The 18514-nt window shown below is 40.6% G+C and overlaps 1 pseudogene; it reads right to left on the bottom strand.

Annotated features, from left to right (window-relative positions):
- Positions 1-882: 882 nt before the first annotated feature.
- Positions 883-17411, bottom strand: LOC101353450 (zinc finger protein 234-like; annotated as a pseudogene).
- Positions 17412-18514: the final 1103 nt, after the last annotated feature.

Here is an 18514-nt window from a genome sequence, read left to right as displayed (position 1 = left end):
AATACAATTTTCAAATGTTGTACATTCTCTCCTTTTCATTCATTTAACAAATAAGCACTGAGCACATCTATAAAGTGCTAGTCAATGTTAAGTTTGAGTAGATTCAGCAGCAAAGGCCTTGCCCTCATGGAGCTTACATTCTAGTGAATATTGGTTTTGATGTGTCCATCATTGTACTTTTGTAAAGACATGATCAAACTTATTCTTTCTAAGGCATATCTCCTGAGTAATATTTGGCAATGATAACTGAAGCCCTTCTGCACCACTTAAAAGGATTCTCCACTGTGTGATCTCATGACCACTGGGATTTGTTGAGCTATGGCTGAAACATTAATGAACAAATGTTTTCCCTGCTATGAAATCTGATGATTACAAGAATTCAAGGTGCGCCTGGCCCAAGCCATGGTGTTTTCTATTGCCTCATATGCATGCAAAAGCTGGATGATGAATAAGGAAGACCAAAGAAGAATTGGCGCCTTTGAATTGTGATGCTGGCGAAGAATATTGAATACATCATGGACTGCTAGAAGAACGAACAAATCTGTCTTGGAAGAAGTACAACCAGAATGCTCATTAGAAGCAAGGATGGTGAGACTATGTCTCACATATTCCGGACATGCTGTCAGAAGGGATCAGTCTCTGGAGAAGGACATCATGCTTGGTAAAGTAGAGGGTCAGCAAAAAAGAGGAAGATCCTTACCGAGATGGACTGACACAGTAACTGCAACAATGGGCATAACAACGATTGTGAGGATGGTGCAGGACCAGGCGGTGTTTTGTTTTGCTGTACACAGGGTCGCTATGAGTTGGAACTGACTTGACGGCACCTAACAACAACAAAAAAAATGGATTCTTTGATGACTTTCATCAAAACTGGAAGTGCTAACCACATGTCTCACATTTTGAAGTTTTCTCTCCTGTGTGAATTCTCTGATACTGAAGCTCTCAAGAGCGACAAAAGATTTTACCAAACACATTACATTTGTACGGTTTTTCTCCAATGTGGACAGTGATAAAGTTGAAGACTTGAAGCCTGACTGAAGTACTTACCACACTCCCCACACCAGTATGATTCCTTCCCCTGTGGACCCTCTGATGTTTTTTCAAGATTCCAGTTTCACCTGAAGCTTTTCTCACACTCCTCACATCTGTATGTCTTTTCTCCAGTGTGGAACCTGATGGAACTGAAGTTGTGAATTCTGAACAAATCTCTTCCCTCTCTTCACATCTGAATGGCTTTTCGCTACTGTGGACATTCTGATGTTTGAACTGGTGGGTTCGAACTGTCAAATTTTTGGTTAGCAGCCAAGCACTTAACCATTACACCACCAGGGCTCCTTACAGCCAAGAAAACCCTATGGGGAAATTCTATGCTGTAACACACGGGGTCACCATGAGTCAGAACTGACTCGATGGCAATGACTTTCATTTTGGATGTATTTTTCGGACTTAGAAGATATGAACTCATCCAGAAGTGCTAATGCATGTCTCATATTTGTAAGGTTTCTCTCCACGGTGAATTCTCTGAAGTTCTAAAGAATGATGGAAGATATTACCAAACATATCAGACTTGTATGATTTCTCTCCAGTGTGGGCACTCTAACAAAGCTGACAACTTCACATACAATTATTTATCACACTCCAATACTTATATGGTTCCTCTCCCATCCATGTGGACTCTCTTATGATTATCAAGATTCAAGTTCCACTTGAAGTCCTACCTACCCTCTTCACATCTGTACGGCTTTTCTCCATTATGAACCCTCTGATGGGATTGAGGGTGTGAATTCTGACCAGATCTCTTTCCACTCTTCCATTTGAGTGGCTTTTCTCCACTGTGAACTCTCTGATGTTTCTGAAGATAGGAACCCCTACTAAACTGCTTCCCACATTCTGCACAATTATATGGTTTCTCTCTTGTACGGACACTCTTATGGACAGAAAGATTTGAGGAAAAGTTGAAGCCCTTCCCACACTCCTCACATTTGTACGGTTGTTCTCCTGTGTGGATTTTGCAATGATTATAAAGTGTTGATTTTAAATGGAAGTTTTTACCACATGTATCACATTTGAATGGTTTCTCTCCAGTGTGGATTTTCTGATGCTCCCGGAAACGTGAAGCCTGAATGAAGGCCCTGCCACATTCCTCACAATTATAAGGTTTCTCTCGCCTGTGGAATTTGCAATGAACATTAAGTTCTTTCTGGTTGACGACTGAAGCTCTTTCCACATTCCTCACAATTATAAGGTTTCTCTCCTGTGTGCACTCTACAATGATCTTTAAGTGCTGATCTACGGCTGAAGTCCTTCCCACACTCTTCACAATTATAGGGTTTCTCTCCTGTGTGGATTCTACAATGAATATTATAATCTACTCTACAACTAAAGCACTTCCCACATACCTCACATTTATAGGGTTTATCTCCAATGTGAACTACCAGATGAAATTTATAATTGTATTTCATCATAAAGCTCTTTGCACACAGAACACATTTGTAAGGTTTCTCTGTTGTGTGGACTCCCAGATGAGATCGAAGGTGTGATCTCCGACTAAAGTTTTTCCCACACACTTCACATTGGAATGGTTTTTCTCCACTATGGATTCTCTGATGGCTCCGAAGACCAGCAGACTGACAGAAGTCTTTCCCACAGTCTTCACATTTGTATGGTTTCTCTCCCGTGTGGAGCATGTAATGGATACTAAGTGTTGACCTACGACGAAAGTTCTCGCCACATTCATCACATTTGAAATGTGTGTATTCTCCTCAGTCTGTATTCTCTGATGTTCCCGAAGATACGAAGCATGAATGAAGGCTCTTCCACATTCCTCACATTTAGAAGGCTTCTCTTCCGTGTGAATTTTGCAATGAAAATTAAGTGCAAACCTAGAACGGAAGCCTTTCCCACATGCCTCACATTTGTGTGGTTTCTCTACAGCATGGACTTTCTGATGAGTTTGCAGATGTGACCTCTGACTGAATGTCTTACTATACCCATCATACTTAAATCCATTCTCTCCCATGTGAACTCGCTGATGAATATAAAGAACAGAGCTATAACAGAAGTTTTTTCCACACTCACTACAGGTATGAGACTTCTCTCCTGAGTGTGACTGCTGATGAAGATCAAAGCTGGAGACATCACTGAAGGTTTTTTTACACTAATTACACTGATCAGGTTTCTCTCCTGTATGAATAAAAGATAGTCTTGCCCCAACCTGGCAGGGGGAATTACCTTGTTTGTGGAACTGAGAACTATTTATCATGGAGTCTTGATATCTGGGTAAGTCACTTGCAATTTGTTGCCAGATTTGCCAGCAGAAAAGCTCCTCATGTGGTCGTTCTTCTGGAGAAGTCTCCATCTCACTGTGGATGATCTTGCCTCCTATGATGACAGAGAATTCAGAGATGTAGAAAAGTGAAAGCTTTGTTCAGTCAAGTTTCAAGATTTCACACTTAGGACACAGCATGAGATTTTAACTAACCCAGGAATGATTCAGTTTGACATTTTCACTGTGTATAATGTTCTCTGGTTTACAAGCCTACAGAAAGAAAAATGTGGTCCAGTAGGCTCCTATCCACTAAGCATTAATGAGACCTGTTAGAGCACACCAAGCCTCCTATATAACAGAGAAGTTAGAAAGCAAAGACTTAATCAAAAAACAAACAAACAAGTAAATAATGATTCCGAGTGTTACCTTGTTGCTATTTTTATTGAATTACAAAGTTAGCATATAATCTTAGATAGCAAATTATGAAACTAATAAATTATGAAGATATATAATGTATATAAAATATACATCACATGGAATTGCAAGGAAAAGCAATAACGTAATCAATACTTTTCATATTTGGGTCTATGCACCTGAAGTGCTGCCACCACTCATCTGTCAGTGGAGACTTATGGGTTGCTATGATACTGAATAAGGTTCAGCAGAGTAGCCAGACTAAGACAAATTGGGAAAAAAAGGTCTAGTGAACTACTTCTGAAAATCAGCCAATGAAAATCCTGTGGGTCACAATGGTCCGATCCCATTATACATGGGGTCACTATGAATAAGGGGCCAACTTGATGGCAGCTAACAACAACAACATATTGTAAATATCAAATACCTGTGTTTATTTTATATTGTCATGATTGGAAATGTGTCCCCCAAAATGATATGTTGAAGATTGAACCCCTGGTTTCTGTGAAGCAACCTTGTTTGGAAATAGGGTCTTTGACAACATTATCAGTTAACATAAGGCCATAATGGAGTAGGTGGGTCCTAATTCAATGGACTGATGTCTTTATAAAAGAGAAGAGACACAGAGACAGAGAGAGACAAAAGAACATCATATGACAGTTCAGCTGCAAGCCAAGGAATGCCTGGGATTGCCAGAAGCTAAACGAGACAAGAAAGGATCGTCCCATAGAGGAGACCTTGAAGGGAATATGGTCCAGCTAACAAGGTGATTTGGATTTCTAGCCTCCAGAACCGTGAGACAATACATTTCTACTCTTACAAGTCACTTGGTTTGCAGTATTTCGTTATGGCAGCTCTAGAAAACTAATATATTGTCTTAGTTAACTAGTACTAATGTAACGCAAATACCACAAGTGGGTCACTTAACAGAACAGAAATTTATTTTCTCACAGTTCTAGACATTAAAAGTCCAAATCATAATCTCGGCTGTGTCAATTCGTTTCTTGTCAGTAGTCCTAGGAGTTCCTTGATTCCTTGGCTTGTAGATGATCCCTATATGACATTTCTCTTTCCCTGTGTTTGTGAGAGACTTCTGCCAAAATATCTATTTATAGTTTGGAGGCAGAACACACCCGATGGGAGTTTCCTTTTCAACTGACTGACTGATCACATTATATAAGATTAGATTATGGAAAGTGATTACACTACATTATGGAAGGTAATCAGCAATACCCAAGGCCAGCTGCTTTGGACACATGTAACTATTCCATCATAGCAACTACACCACTGTTTGGTCAAAACTGGGAACCATGGCCTACCGAAGATGACACACAAAATTAACCTTCACATATATATTAAAAGTTTTCCTGGAAATTCTGCAAAACACGTACAACTAATCTAATTTTTTTCTGTTGATACAGATACAATAAAAACTGCAAAAGCCGGAACCTGTGTAATGCAGAAACCTGTCAAAGGAGGAAAACTCAAATATTTTCCACTAGAACAAGCGATAGAAAAGCTTTGAGACTGCACCCTGTCAAAGGCGGACCACCTGCAAGACCTGGAAAACCAAGGCAGTCCCATCAAGTTCTGGCTTTCACAGGTTTCACTGTAATACTTTAGATAAAAACTACTGAAAACCAGCCTGACCAACTCTAAAATAATTTAACTCTAGAAACATCTTTTCTAAAATGCTTATCCTTATTAGTATTCCAGTTTCTAAATTTATACAAACATATGTAAACATATTAAACGTTTAGAGATTGTTTTTTCCCCAGTAAAGTTCTTAAGTAAAAAAGTATGTACTTCTGAAGAAATGTTAAAGAAGAGAGATTAGCTTCCCTTCCAGTAGGAATGGTCAATTAATAGCTGCCTTTTGTTTCAGAAGACATTGATGAAGGACCTCTATATAACTCTGCCTGGGGTTATTTTATCAGACAGCTACTCCAGTGTTAAGGGGAATGTGAGGTCCTGGAATGGTTTAAATCACTTGCAGATTTGGGACAAAATAGCATCACATAGTGCTGAAAACACAGCTTATGAGCTTTGGACCTTTAGTTCCTTCCAGGAAGTTTCCTCCATTAGGCCAAAGCGGGGACCAAAGAGGGAAGAAAGTTGAAATGATAACATACACTATTCTGAAATCTGACAGTAATTTAGATCTCCGAGGGGGTGGGGAGTGAAAAAGCAGAACCTAATCTTCTACAAACAGAACGTGAGTGAAGGACAGGGTCAGGGCACACTGCAAACTCTGAAAACCAATCCTAGAAAGAGACTTAGATTCTGCCTGGGACTATTTCCAGAGAGCTGCATAGATAGCTCCTCACTTTTAGGTCTCTACTCAAATGCCAGCCCATCAATGAGGTCAATGTAAAATAAAAAATGGTCCTTGCCACTTCATCTCTGGTGATCTGTCCTCTTGACCCTGTTTATGTTCTACACGGCACTCATTACCATCTAACATACCATAAGTCATTTGTAGTTTATCACGCGTCTTTCCCACCACAAGGCAGGATCATAAGGACAAGCGTTTATACTACTTCTTGCTTTATCACCACTGCCTAGAACAGTACCTGGCATATGGTGGGCACTCAATAAATACACACTGAATGAATAAATGCATCCCAGTTTGACTTTTATGTGAGCATCTAAGTCAAGTCATAGAAGCAAAAAAGCTCTTCCAAGTATATGATCTGAAATAGGAAACTGCAATTATGAGGGGAAGGTGAAAGGGTGTACCAGATACAGGGTCCAACACAGTGTGCTGCTGATGAGAAAGTTAAAGGTTTAAAAATCACGTCGGGTGAAAACAAAGCACAAGGGCCTATGCACTGACTCCTGAGGCTCTGGGATATCTCTTTGAAAACAGCATGTGGAAAAACTTAGGATGTAGATAAATTAGACTTTCACAACCATTTTTCAAATTGAAGACTGCAGCTCGTTTTGATCTGTGAAACACATTTAATAGCCTGTGACACGCAGTTAGAAAATGAAACAGAGCAGAAAGTATCAGAGCATCAACACAAGCACAAAAGATGTCCCGACATGAAATGCCTTGTAAAATCTATGTAGAAATGAAATGTTTCCCCTGGTTACAATGAGACACATGTTTCTTCCTATGGCTCACGCTCAGAAAAGCTGTAAGAGTTTGGTTGAGGAAGTTACCAAGGCCATAATTAAACAAATGGTTCAAATGGAACCATAAGTTCCAATGGTGGAAACTTGGAAAAACAACAGGTTAAGTGTGTACCTTTTGGGAGGGCTTGTAGTTTATGGTTACATTTAATAAACCATCACTTTAAAATAGTAATTTTTGGAGGGGGAGCAGGAGTCTGTTTGAGGATGTGACAATTTTAAATGGGCAGTCTCATGATTCTTTCCAGATTTTAACAGTCAACAGTTCAAAATGAAACACCAGATCATTATAAAAGGAAAATCACGTGAAATCTATATTCTTTAGCACTTGTTGAATGGCTAAATTTGTAGGAAAAAAAAATGTACGCCATATTTTTGAACCACAGATGATCAATAATAAGGCAACACTCAGCTTGTGTGATTCATGTTACTCTCATCCTAAATGTTTCCTGTCCAGCATAGCGAAGGGGAAATCCGGGGCAGTGATGTGGATGTGGACTTTGGAAGAACTGAATGGGCTCTAACTGTCAAATCTTCCGAGAGAAAGAAGCTTGTCTAGTTATTGTCTGGCACCTCGGGAAAGAGATTTTTTCCTCCCCTTCTCTGGGGGGCGTGTCTCAGAAGTAGACATTAGAATTCTTATATAAAAGTCTTTCTTCCAACAAATGAATACACTCCCCTATGGAAGGCTCCAGGAAAGCCAAAGGGAAAGCTTGTTACTCAGCATGGTCACAACCACAATGTTTAAAAGTTCCCTGGGATGTAGGTCAAGTGCCCGCACACAAACATGTACTCACCACAAAGGCACCTAAGAAAGTAGAACTTGGTTAGGTATTCATCAGAGGACACCAAATGGTGTGCAACGTGCTTCACTCATTTGGGTTTGTGCAACAACTATTAGCTATCTCCATGACTCAGTGAGGTGGCATAAACTCATTCCTTAAGTCAAAAAATATGTACAAATATCTGCCATGTATGAGGATAATTCTAGGCCCCAAGGTGACAGCAACAAACAAAACAAATGAAATTCCTCCACTCCTGGAGATAACATTCCAGTGGGGAGATACAGGCAATAGGCAAGTAAACAACAATATGGGACAGAAAATAAAACAGAGAAAGGACAGCAATGAGAGGATGGTATTTTAAATAGATAGGTCAGAGAAGGGGTCTTTCATGATATTAAAACAGAGCAAAGACTTGAATGAAGTAAGGAAGGGGGTCAGGAAGATTTCAGGTGAAAGAGTATTCCAGGCAGAGAGAGCAAGTACATGGGTGTGAGGCAGAGGCATCTAGAAGGCAAAATAAAGGTTCCACAAAGATTTCCAAATCCTAATCCCTAAAACTGAGAATATGTTAGTTACATGGCAAAGGGAAATTAATGTGGCAGATGGAATTAAAGTCGCTAATCAGCTGACTTAAAATACAAAGATTATCCTACAAAATCTGGTGATTTAATGTATTCAAAGGGGTCCTTAAAGGTGAAGAGCGAGGCAGCAGAGTCAGGGGGAAATGTGACCACAGAAGAATGGTCAGAGTGATGCAATGTTGCTGGCTTTGAACATGGAGGAAGGAGACCACAAGCCAAGGACTTTGGCAGCCTCTAGAAGCAATGTGTCTGTCAGTTTTTCGTACTGTGGGGGCTTGCGTATTACTGCGTGCTGGAAGCTACGCCACTGGTATTCAAATACCAGCAGGGTCACCCATGGCGAACAGGTTTCAGCTGAGCTTCCAGACTAAGACAGACTAGAAAGAAGGACCCAGCGGCCTACCTCTGAAAAGAAATAGCCAGTAAAAACCTTATAAATAGCAGCGGAACATTGTTTGATATAGTGCCAGAAGATGAGCCCCTCTGGTTGGAAGGCACTCAAAAGACAACTGGGGAAGAGCTGCCTCCTCAAAGTAGAGTTGACCTTAATGACGTGGAGTCAAGCTTTTGAGACTTTCATTTGCTGATGTGGCATGACTCAAAATGAGAAGAAACAGCTGCAAACATCCATTAATAATCGGAACGTGGAATGTACGAAGTATGAATCTAGGAAAATTAGAAATCGTCAAAAATGAAATGGAATGCATAAACATTCAATACCCTAGGCATTAATGAGCTCAAATGGACTGGTACAGGCCACTATGAATCAGACAATCGTACGGTCTACTATCATTTCAAGATCTATCCTGAAGTACAACACTGTCAGTGATGGGATAATATCCATACGCCTACAAGGAAGACAAATTAATATGACTATTATTCAAATTTACAAACCAACCACTAAGGACAAAGATAAAGAAACTGAAGATTTTTACCAACTTCTACAGTATGAAATTGATCAAACATGCAATCAGGATGCATTGATAACTACTGGTGACTGGAATGTGAAAGTTGGAAAATACGGCCTTAGTGACAGAAATGATGCCAGAGATCACGTGATAGAATTTTGCAAGACCAACGACTTCTTCATTGCAAGTACCTTTTTTTCACCAACATAAACAGTGACTACACGTGTGGACCTCGCCAGATGGAATACACAGGAATCAAATTGACTACATCTGTGGAAAGAGACGATGGAAAAGCTCAATATCATCAGTCAGAACAAGGCCAGGGGCCAACTGAGGAACAGACCATCAACTGCTCATATGCAAGTTCAAGTTTAAACTGAAGATAATTACAACAAGTCCATGAGAGTCAAAGTACGACCTTGAGTATATACCACTTGAATTTAGAGACCACCTCAAGAATAGATTTGACGCACTGAACACTAATGACTGAAGACCAGACGAGTAATGGAATGACATCAAGAACATCATACATGAAGAAAGCAAGAGGTCATTAAAAAGACAAAAAAGAAAGAAAAAACCAAAATGGATGTCAGAAGAGACTCTGAAACTTGCTTTTGAATGTCAACTAGCTAAAGCAAAAGGAAGAAATAACGAAGTAAAAGGGCTGAAGAGATGATTTCAAAGGGTGGCTCCAGAAGACAAAGTAAAGTATTATAATGACATGTGCAAAGACCTGGAGATAGAAAACCAAAAGGGAAGAACACACTCAGCATTTCTCAAGCTGAAAGAACTAAAGAAAAAATTTAAGACTAGAGTTGCAATATTGAAGGATTCTACCGGGGAAATATTAAATGATGCAGGAAGCATCCAAAGAAGATGGAAGGAATACAGAGTCACTGAACCAAAAAGAACTGAGTGACATTCAACCATTTCAGAGGCAGCATATGATCAGAAACTGATGGTACTAAAGGAAGAGGTCCAAGCTGCACTGAAGGCATTGGAGAAAAACAAGCCTCCAGGAACTGACGGAATGCCAACAAAGACGTTTCAATGAACAGATGCAGTGCTGGAAGTGCTCACTCGTCTATGCCAAGAAATCTGGAAGACAACTACCTGGCCAACTGACTGCAAGAGATCCCTGTTTATGCCTGTTCCCAAGAAAGGTGATCCAACAGAATGTGGAAATTATTGAACAATATCATTAATATCACACACAAGAAAAATTTTCCTGAAGATCACTCAAAAGCGGTTGCAGCAGTACATCGACAAGGAACTGCCAGAAATTCAAGCCGTATTCAGAAGAGGACGTGGAACCAGGGATATCATAGCTGATGTCAGATGGATACTGGCTGAAAGCAGAGAATACCAGAAAGATGTTTACCTGTGTTTTACTGACTATGCAAAGGCATTTGACTGTCTAGATGACAACAAATTATAGATAACATTGCGATGAATAGGAATTCCAGAACACTTAATTGTGCTCATGAGGAACCTGTACATAGATCAAGAGGCAGTCATTTGACCAGAACAAGGGAATACTGCATGGCTTAAAGTCAGGAAAGCTGTACATCTGGGTTGTATCCTTTCACCATACTTATTCAATCGGTATGCTGAGCAAATAATTTGAGAAGCTGGACTATATGAAGAATGGGACATCAGGATTGGAGGAAGACTCATTAACAACCTGCTTGTGCAGGTGACACAACCTTGCGTTCTCAAAGTGAAGAACATGAAGCACTTACTAATAAAGATCAAAGACCACAGCCTTCAGTATGGATTATACCTCAACATAAAGAAAACAAAAATCCACACAACTAGACCAATAAGCAACATCATGATAAACGGAGAGAAGACTAAAGTTGTCAAGGATTTCTCTTTACTTGGATCCACAATCAACACCCATGGAAGCAACAGTCAGGAAATCAAGACACATTGTATTGGGCAAATCTGCTGCAAAAGATCTCTTTAAAGTGTTGAAAAGCAAAGATGTCACTTTGAAGACTAAGGTGCACCTGACCCAAGCCATGGTGTTTTCAATCGCTTCATATGCATGCGAAAGCTGGACGATGAATAAGGAAGACTGAAGAAGAACTGATGCCTTTGAATTTTGTGGTGTTGGAGAAGAATACTGAATATACCGTGGACTGCCAAAAGAACAAACAAATCTGTCTTGGAAGAAGTACAACCAGAATGCTCCTTAGAAGCAAGGATGGCGAGACTGAGTCTCACATACTTTGGACATGTTACTAGGTGGGGTCAGTCCCTGGAGAAGGACATCATGCTTGGTAAAGTAAAGGGTCATTGAGAAAGAGGAAGACCCTCAATGAGACGGACTGACCCAGTGGCTGTAACAATGGGCTCAAGCACAACAACGATTGTGAGGATGGCACAGGTCCGGCAGTGTTTCGTTCTGTTACACACAGGGTCGCTATCAGTTGGAAGTGACTCATCCGCACCTAACAACAGAAGCTAGAAAAGGCAAGAAAATGAATTGTCTCCAGATAGGGATGCAGCCCTGCTGACAACTTGATTTCAGCCCAGTGATGCCCATATCAGACTTCTGATCTACAGAACTGTGAGAGTATCAATTTTTCGAGGCAGCAACGGGAGACTAATACAGTATCCTTGACATATTTGAGAAAAAGCAACGAGGACAATGTGGCAGGAATACACTGAGCAAGAGGAAAGAGACAAGACAGGTACCTCAAGAAGCGGGGGGTGGGGTGGGGCGGGGAGCGGGGTGCTGAAGACTAGACCACATAGGACTCTATGTGCCATTTTAAGAGGTTTTAAGTTAAAAAAAAAAAAAAAAGGATTCATAAAGGGTTTTAAGCAAAGAACAACCATCAGACCTACATTTCCAAAGCATCACTTTGGCTACTACACGTAGAATGGACTGTAGGAGGGGAAAGGTGGAAGCAGAGCAATCAGCACAAAAGCTGCTACCATAATCCAGGCAAGAGGTCTGGCAATTTGGACCAGAGTGACAGCAACTGCAGGGGCAAGAAGTAAAAACCATGGACCAACACCTACAAGGACCCCCCTTTGCTGATTCTGACCTGAATTCCCCCTTCTTTGGGCTGCCGTCTTTATCATTCAAAACTTTTTTTTCCGAAGTAGAATATTTCCTGTTTGAAGGGTTGATACCCCATGAACATGTGAAGTCACATATTTTAATTGAAGACACTAAAGGTACAATTTACTGAAAATTTGGGTCCTGCTGCTGCTCATCAAGTAATCAAAAGCAGTGATTTTCAAATATTTTTTCTAACATGAACCTCTTGAAAAAAAGTACCATTTAGGTGTATCTTTGGCTATGTATATTTTCACCAAAAAAACAGGTCAAAAAGGGAGAGGGTTGACATGTTGTGGGGTTGTTAACCAATGTCATAAAACAATATGTATACTGCTGTTTCATGAGAGACTATTTGTTCTGTAAGCCTTCACCTGAAGTACAATTAAAAAAAAAAAAAAGTACCATTTATTTCAAGACCCAGACATATATGCATAACTATGTGTTACTAAAACATAGGTTGACCTACTTCTAACAAATAACTACTTTCATTAAATCTCTCCCAACTGGCTCTCACACCATTCCTATGATCGGCCAGAGTTTGTGCTACAATGTGTTGCTTCTTTCCTAATGAAGGCTGGTGTTTTCTACCTTATTTTATTCCAAAATTGTTAGGTTCTCAAACTCAGGTGACCATTTCAAAAGCTCTAAAGCCTTGAACACCTGAGAAGAAGACTCTCCAGAGGGAGGCTGTCCTCACCCACGGACACCAGGTTCCTGAAATTCTCAACCGTCACATCTCGGTACAGTGTCCTCTGGGCAGAGTCCAGCAGCCCCAGCTCCTCCTCAGTGAAAACCAAAGCCACGTCCTTGAATGTCACTGCTTCCTACAACATCAAGCACAAGTATGCCCTGTCTTAGAACTATTGCCTACTTGAAATGGGGCAGCACTGAAAAGGTTGGGAGAAATTGGGAGGTGTGAAGAATTGTTTCAGGTTCTGGGAGAACATGAGCCAGTATGTAGACTTCCCAGCTCTTCTCCTTCTATCCTGCCAATACCATACGCTGGTTTTCCTTAGCTTCACCCAAGGTGCGGCAATCAACTGTGTTTTTACTTGGTGTCTTTGTGTTTTTACTTGGTGTCCTCAGAGAGTAAACCCCTAGAACTCTAAATGTTGCATGTTGGGACACAAATGGTTTACTTTTGATACATTTTGCCAACTGCCCCAGAAAAGTTTGCCAATTTAGTTTCAACAGAATTTGATAGCACCCACCTTTCTCCTCTCTCACACGCTAACCCTGGACAGTTTTCTTTACTGTCTGCCTTACTAGCAAGCTTCTGGGAATCTGTCTTGGACAGGTAGGTCCCTGGGTGGTGCAAACAGTTTGTGCTCGACCAGTAACCTAGAGGTTGGTGGTTTGAACCCACCCAGTGGTACCACAGAAGAAGAAAGGCCTGGTGATCTGCTTCCATAAAGATTATAGCCAAGAAAACGCTATGGAGCTCAGCTGTACTCTGTAACACACGGAGTCACCATGAGTTGTGATCAACTCGATGGCAACCCTTTCTTTGACTACACACTTTGATTGAGAAAACTCTGTTTTGAGTCTCACTCACAATTAGGTAATTTAAACACGTTGAAACACATTATTTGCCTGAGAAAACACTACTCTGAGGCTCCCTGCAACTAAGTGACTTGAAAAGACTTTTTCAATTTTCACTATTATATGGTGTTTTAAGAGCACATCAAAGTTTAAAACACATTATTTGACTGTGAAAAAAATATACAGAGTTCCTTTCTCTCACAACTAGATGAGTTATGCTTAGGGTGCACCGAGCTTCTGGTAAGGGTGATGGAAAAATTCAGGAATGGTTAATGGTGATGGTTGAACAACATGAACATAATTAATGTCACCAAACTGTACATGTGAATATCATAGACATGGCAAATGTTCTGTTACCTATGTATTTACCACAATAAGAAAAATAGCAATAAATAAATAAATAAAAAGAAACAAACCCCTATGGAGCAGTTCTACTCTATCCTTCTACCCAGGGGGTCGCCATGAGGCGGAATTAACTCGATGCCAATGGGTTTGGTTTGGTTTCTTGAACAGGTATGCAGTTTGTCTTCTGTACTCTCAAGTCACACACCACATCTATTAATTGCAGCATTGAGTGTACTGCATTGGAGCCACCATGCCTAAGCACACATCTCAAGGATCTGTCCCTTACTAGCCATGTCACCTTGGACAAGTCCCTCTACACACCTTTCTTTCCTCTATGTATGATGGCCTTAAATTACAAGGGTCTTTCACGGAATAGCAGGAGAAAGATGTGGCAGTCTGCTTCTGTAAAGATTTACAGCTTTAGAAATCCTATGGGGCAGTTCTACTTTGTCCTATAGGGTCGCGATGAGTCAAAATCAACTAGATGGCAATGGGGTTGGGTTCAGGGAGTAGAGGAAGCAATATATATAGCACTTGGAACAGAGTGTGACTAAGTAATTAAGACTAAGTACTTAACAAATGTTGTCATTATTAGTTTCCACTTAGTCAATTCTGACTCATGGCAAACCCATATGCACAGAGTAGAACTGCTCCACAGCCTTTTCAAGGCTGTGACCTTTCCAAAGCAGATAGCCAGGACTGTATTTTGAGGTACCTCTAAGTGGCTTCAAACCATTAACCTTTTGGCTAGTAGTTGAGCGTTTAACCACATGCGCCACCCAGGGACTCCACGAACAAACATTCAAAACCAAAAACCAAACCCATTGCCGCTGAGTTGATTCCAACTCTTAGCTACACCATAGGACAGAGTAGAACGGCGCCCCGTAGGGTTTCCAGGGAGTGGCTGGTGGATTCGAACTGCCAACCTTTCGGTCAGCAGCTGTAGCTCTTAACCTAACCACTGTGCCACCAGGGCTCCAGAACTAACATTAGCTATTATTATTATTTATTTTCATTATTGTTAACTATTTCTTTCCATTTCATGGCTACATATTATTTCAGATGTGTAACGAAGAATTTGGCTGGCTTTGTCCCTGGTTCCTAATGTAGCCTTGGAATTTTTCCAGTGACTGGAGTGTCTTTGTTATTACTGTGGGCTCCTGGGACCACACCTGATTGTTTCAATCTCAGGATGGGGAATGGGCACATCCTGGTACAGCCGGAAAGGCCAACCATGTGACAAGAGGTTTGGGGCTTTCAGCCACGTGATATCACCCCAACTTCCAGGACGGGAAGGGTGTGGTCTTGATCCAATCAATCGTGCCTATGCAATGAAATCCTGTTAAAAATTCTGGACACCAACACTTAGGTGAACTTCCCTGGTTGACAATATTCTGCATATTGTTAACACATCAATGTGCCAGGAGAGTGATGATTCCTTGAAGACAATGAAAGCTTTGTATTGGGACCCTCTCAAGCCTCGTCTTATACATCTCTCCCTTTGGCTGGTTATGATTTATATTCTCCTGCTATAATAGAATTATTATGGTAACTATAGTCTTCCTTGAGTTCTGTGAAATATTCCAGAGAATTACCAAACCCAAGAGGGTAGCAAGTATTGCCAAATTTGTAGCCAGCTGGTCAAAAGTGCAGATGGCCCGGAGACTTATGAGCTTGCAACAGATGCCTGAAATGAGAGCAGTTTTCTCGTGTGTGTTTGTATGTAGTTAAATACATATATAACAAAATACTTGCCATTTCAACATTTTTTACATGTACAATTTGGTGACATTATGTTCACCATGATGTTCAACCATCACCACCATCCATTTCCTAAGTTTTCCATTACCCCTAACAGACGCTCAGTGTCTCCTAAGCAATGAGTCCTCCTTCCCCCCTCCTTCTTGCCTGCTCCTCGTAATCACTAGTAAACTTTGGTCTCTATACACTTACCTATTCTAGATATTTCGTATAAGTAGGATCGTATAATATTTGTCCCTTTGTGATTGACTTTCTTCACTCAGCATAATGTTTTCAAGGTTCATCCATGTTACAACATGTATCAGGACTCCATTTCTCTTTATAGTTGAGTAATAATCTTTTGTATGGACATACCTCGTTTTGTTTATCTATTAATCTGTTGACAGACACTTAGGCTGTTTCTACCTTTTAGCTATTATGAATAGTGCTGCAATGAACATGGGTGTACAAGTATGTTTTTGGTCCTGCTTTCAATTCTTTTCAGTATATACCTAGGAGTGGAATTGCTGGGTCATACAGTAATTCTATATTTAAGTTTTTGAGGAACTGCCAAACAGTTTTCATAGTGGCTGTACCATTTCACAATCCCAAAAGCAATGGACAAGGTTTCTAAATTCTCCACATCCTCCCTAACACCTATTATTTTCCATTTTTTAAATCATAGCCATCTTAGGCACCCACACTACAAGGCACGGGTCGCTAATGGAGAACCCGTTCTCTTTCCTCCTGACTCTCTCTTTTACTTGAACAAAATGCCGAACACTCCTGATCCTTGGTTTCCTGTAGGAACCTCAGCAGGTTCCTCATATTTCACCTGTTTAAAATGAAGACGAGATGAAGCACCTCCTCATGAGCTGCTCTGAGGAGTAAATGCAGTGACAGAATGTAACTGCCTGGCAAATCTTCCAGTGTTATGCTGGGATGTTTTAAACTGAGGTTATGCATTACATTGAGAAAACGAAATAAAACATGAAGGAAAAAAACAGATCAGTAAATAAAACATCCAGAGTAAGACTCAGGCATGAGGAAGCTCGAGCTAGCTCTTCTTATGTGATAACATCCAACAACATGGGTGTGAAGCAGCAGCTAGGCCCTGATGCACTGGGCCTTATTTGAATATTCCATCTACCAAACAGCCAGTGTACCATATGTCAAATGTACCTTTTCAATGTTGAGCTCCTAGTACACCGAGGGGAAGTCCTGGTGGTGCAGTGGTTAACAGCTATGGCTGCTAACCAAAACGTCTGCAATTCGAATCCACCAGCCACTCCTTGGAAACTCTGTGCAGCAGTTCTACTCTGTCCTATACGGTTGCTATGAGTCGGAATCGATTCGACGGCAATGGGTTTAGTACACTGAGAACAAAAAATTGGCAGATTTTTTCAGAATCAGCTTTTGTCGTAAAAGGTTTTATCTAGAAAACCTGTCACTGCAGTGTTGCTTAAAATAATAAAACTCTTAAACCATCTAAATGCCTATCAGTGAGAAGTGGTTAAAAATAAAAAGGTACATCAACAGGAATATGACATAACCACAAAAAGGAATATTGTATAATTGTATAAGGCATGCCCCACTCACCTTGAATGTGCTCATTTTTTCTTCCTGCTTTTAGTGGTCTACGAAGTCCTGAGATACGCAGAGTCCTGGGAAGGCAGAACTGGGAAAAAGAAAGAAGGCATAAAACGGTGGCCTGAGATGTCACTCACCTACATGGACACTTACTGTGAATTACCAAGAAGCCTCTTTGTCGGGATGGCTGCAAACGCACATGGCTTGATGTTCAGAGCATGACATGGACACCAGATGCCCTTAACCCCTTTCAGCATGGTTCAGTGAATACTCTACACATCCACACACACTGGTCCCATCACCAATACTGCCTTGTGGCCCTCAAGGCAGCAATTCTGATTCTGGTCAAAAGAAACTGAGACACTATAATATACTGAATAAAGATCTGCTCTGGGGACAATATATATGTGGGTTCAAATCCTGACATGGCTTCTCAGAAGCTATGTTATCTCGGACAAATTAATATCATCTCTTTGCCTCAATTCTGTCATCTGCAAAACAGAAAGTAAAAGAGCCCCCAGTGACGGGATTGTTGCCAGGTGGAAAGCTCCTAGAAAACTAGTGCTCAGGGACCTTAATTCTTTGCAGCTGTAGAAAAGCACATGCTATTCTGCAGTATGCAACTGTTCTTATAAACATGATCTCTACCAAAGGAACATGGTAAGATAGTGGACTTCTGATGTGATTTGTGTGTCGAGTGAAGGTCGCACGTAACCTCCGAAAAATCTGTTCAATTGGCTTGGCTGTCTTCACCGATAAATTACTGCCTTAATATTCTCTCGTGGCGGTATTTGGAAATTTCCATAATTAAAAAAGATAAGGGGAAAAACATAAAAAGTATTCAGGATAGGCAAGTCCCATCCAGAGGCAAGATGAGAAGGCAAAAAGGGACAGGAGCTGGTTGAATGGACACGGGAAATCCGGGGTGGAAAGGAGGAGTGTGATGTCACATTACAGGGAGAGCAGCTAGGGTCACATAGCAATGGGTGTATAAATTTTTGTATAAGAAACTGATTTGAACTGTAAACTTTCACTTACAGCATAATAAAAAAATAATAAACATGAAACATATGATATCAATTTTGTTTAACATTTATAAATATACAAATATACATCAAGAACCACTA

The sequence above is a fragment of the Trichechus manatus genome, unplaced genomic scaffold (genome assembly GCF_000243295.1).
Source record: "Trichechus manatus latirostris isolate Lorelei unplaced genomic scaffold, TriManLat1.0 scaffold00216, whole genome shotgun sequence".
In the NCBI taxonomy this organism is placed as follows: domain Eukaryota; kingdom Metazoa; phylum Chordata; class Mammalia; order Sirenia; family Trichechidae; genus Trichechus; species Trichechus manatus.
This window is presented reverse-complemented; position numbering and strand designations above follow the sequence as displayed.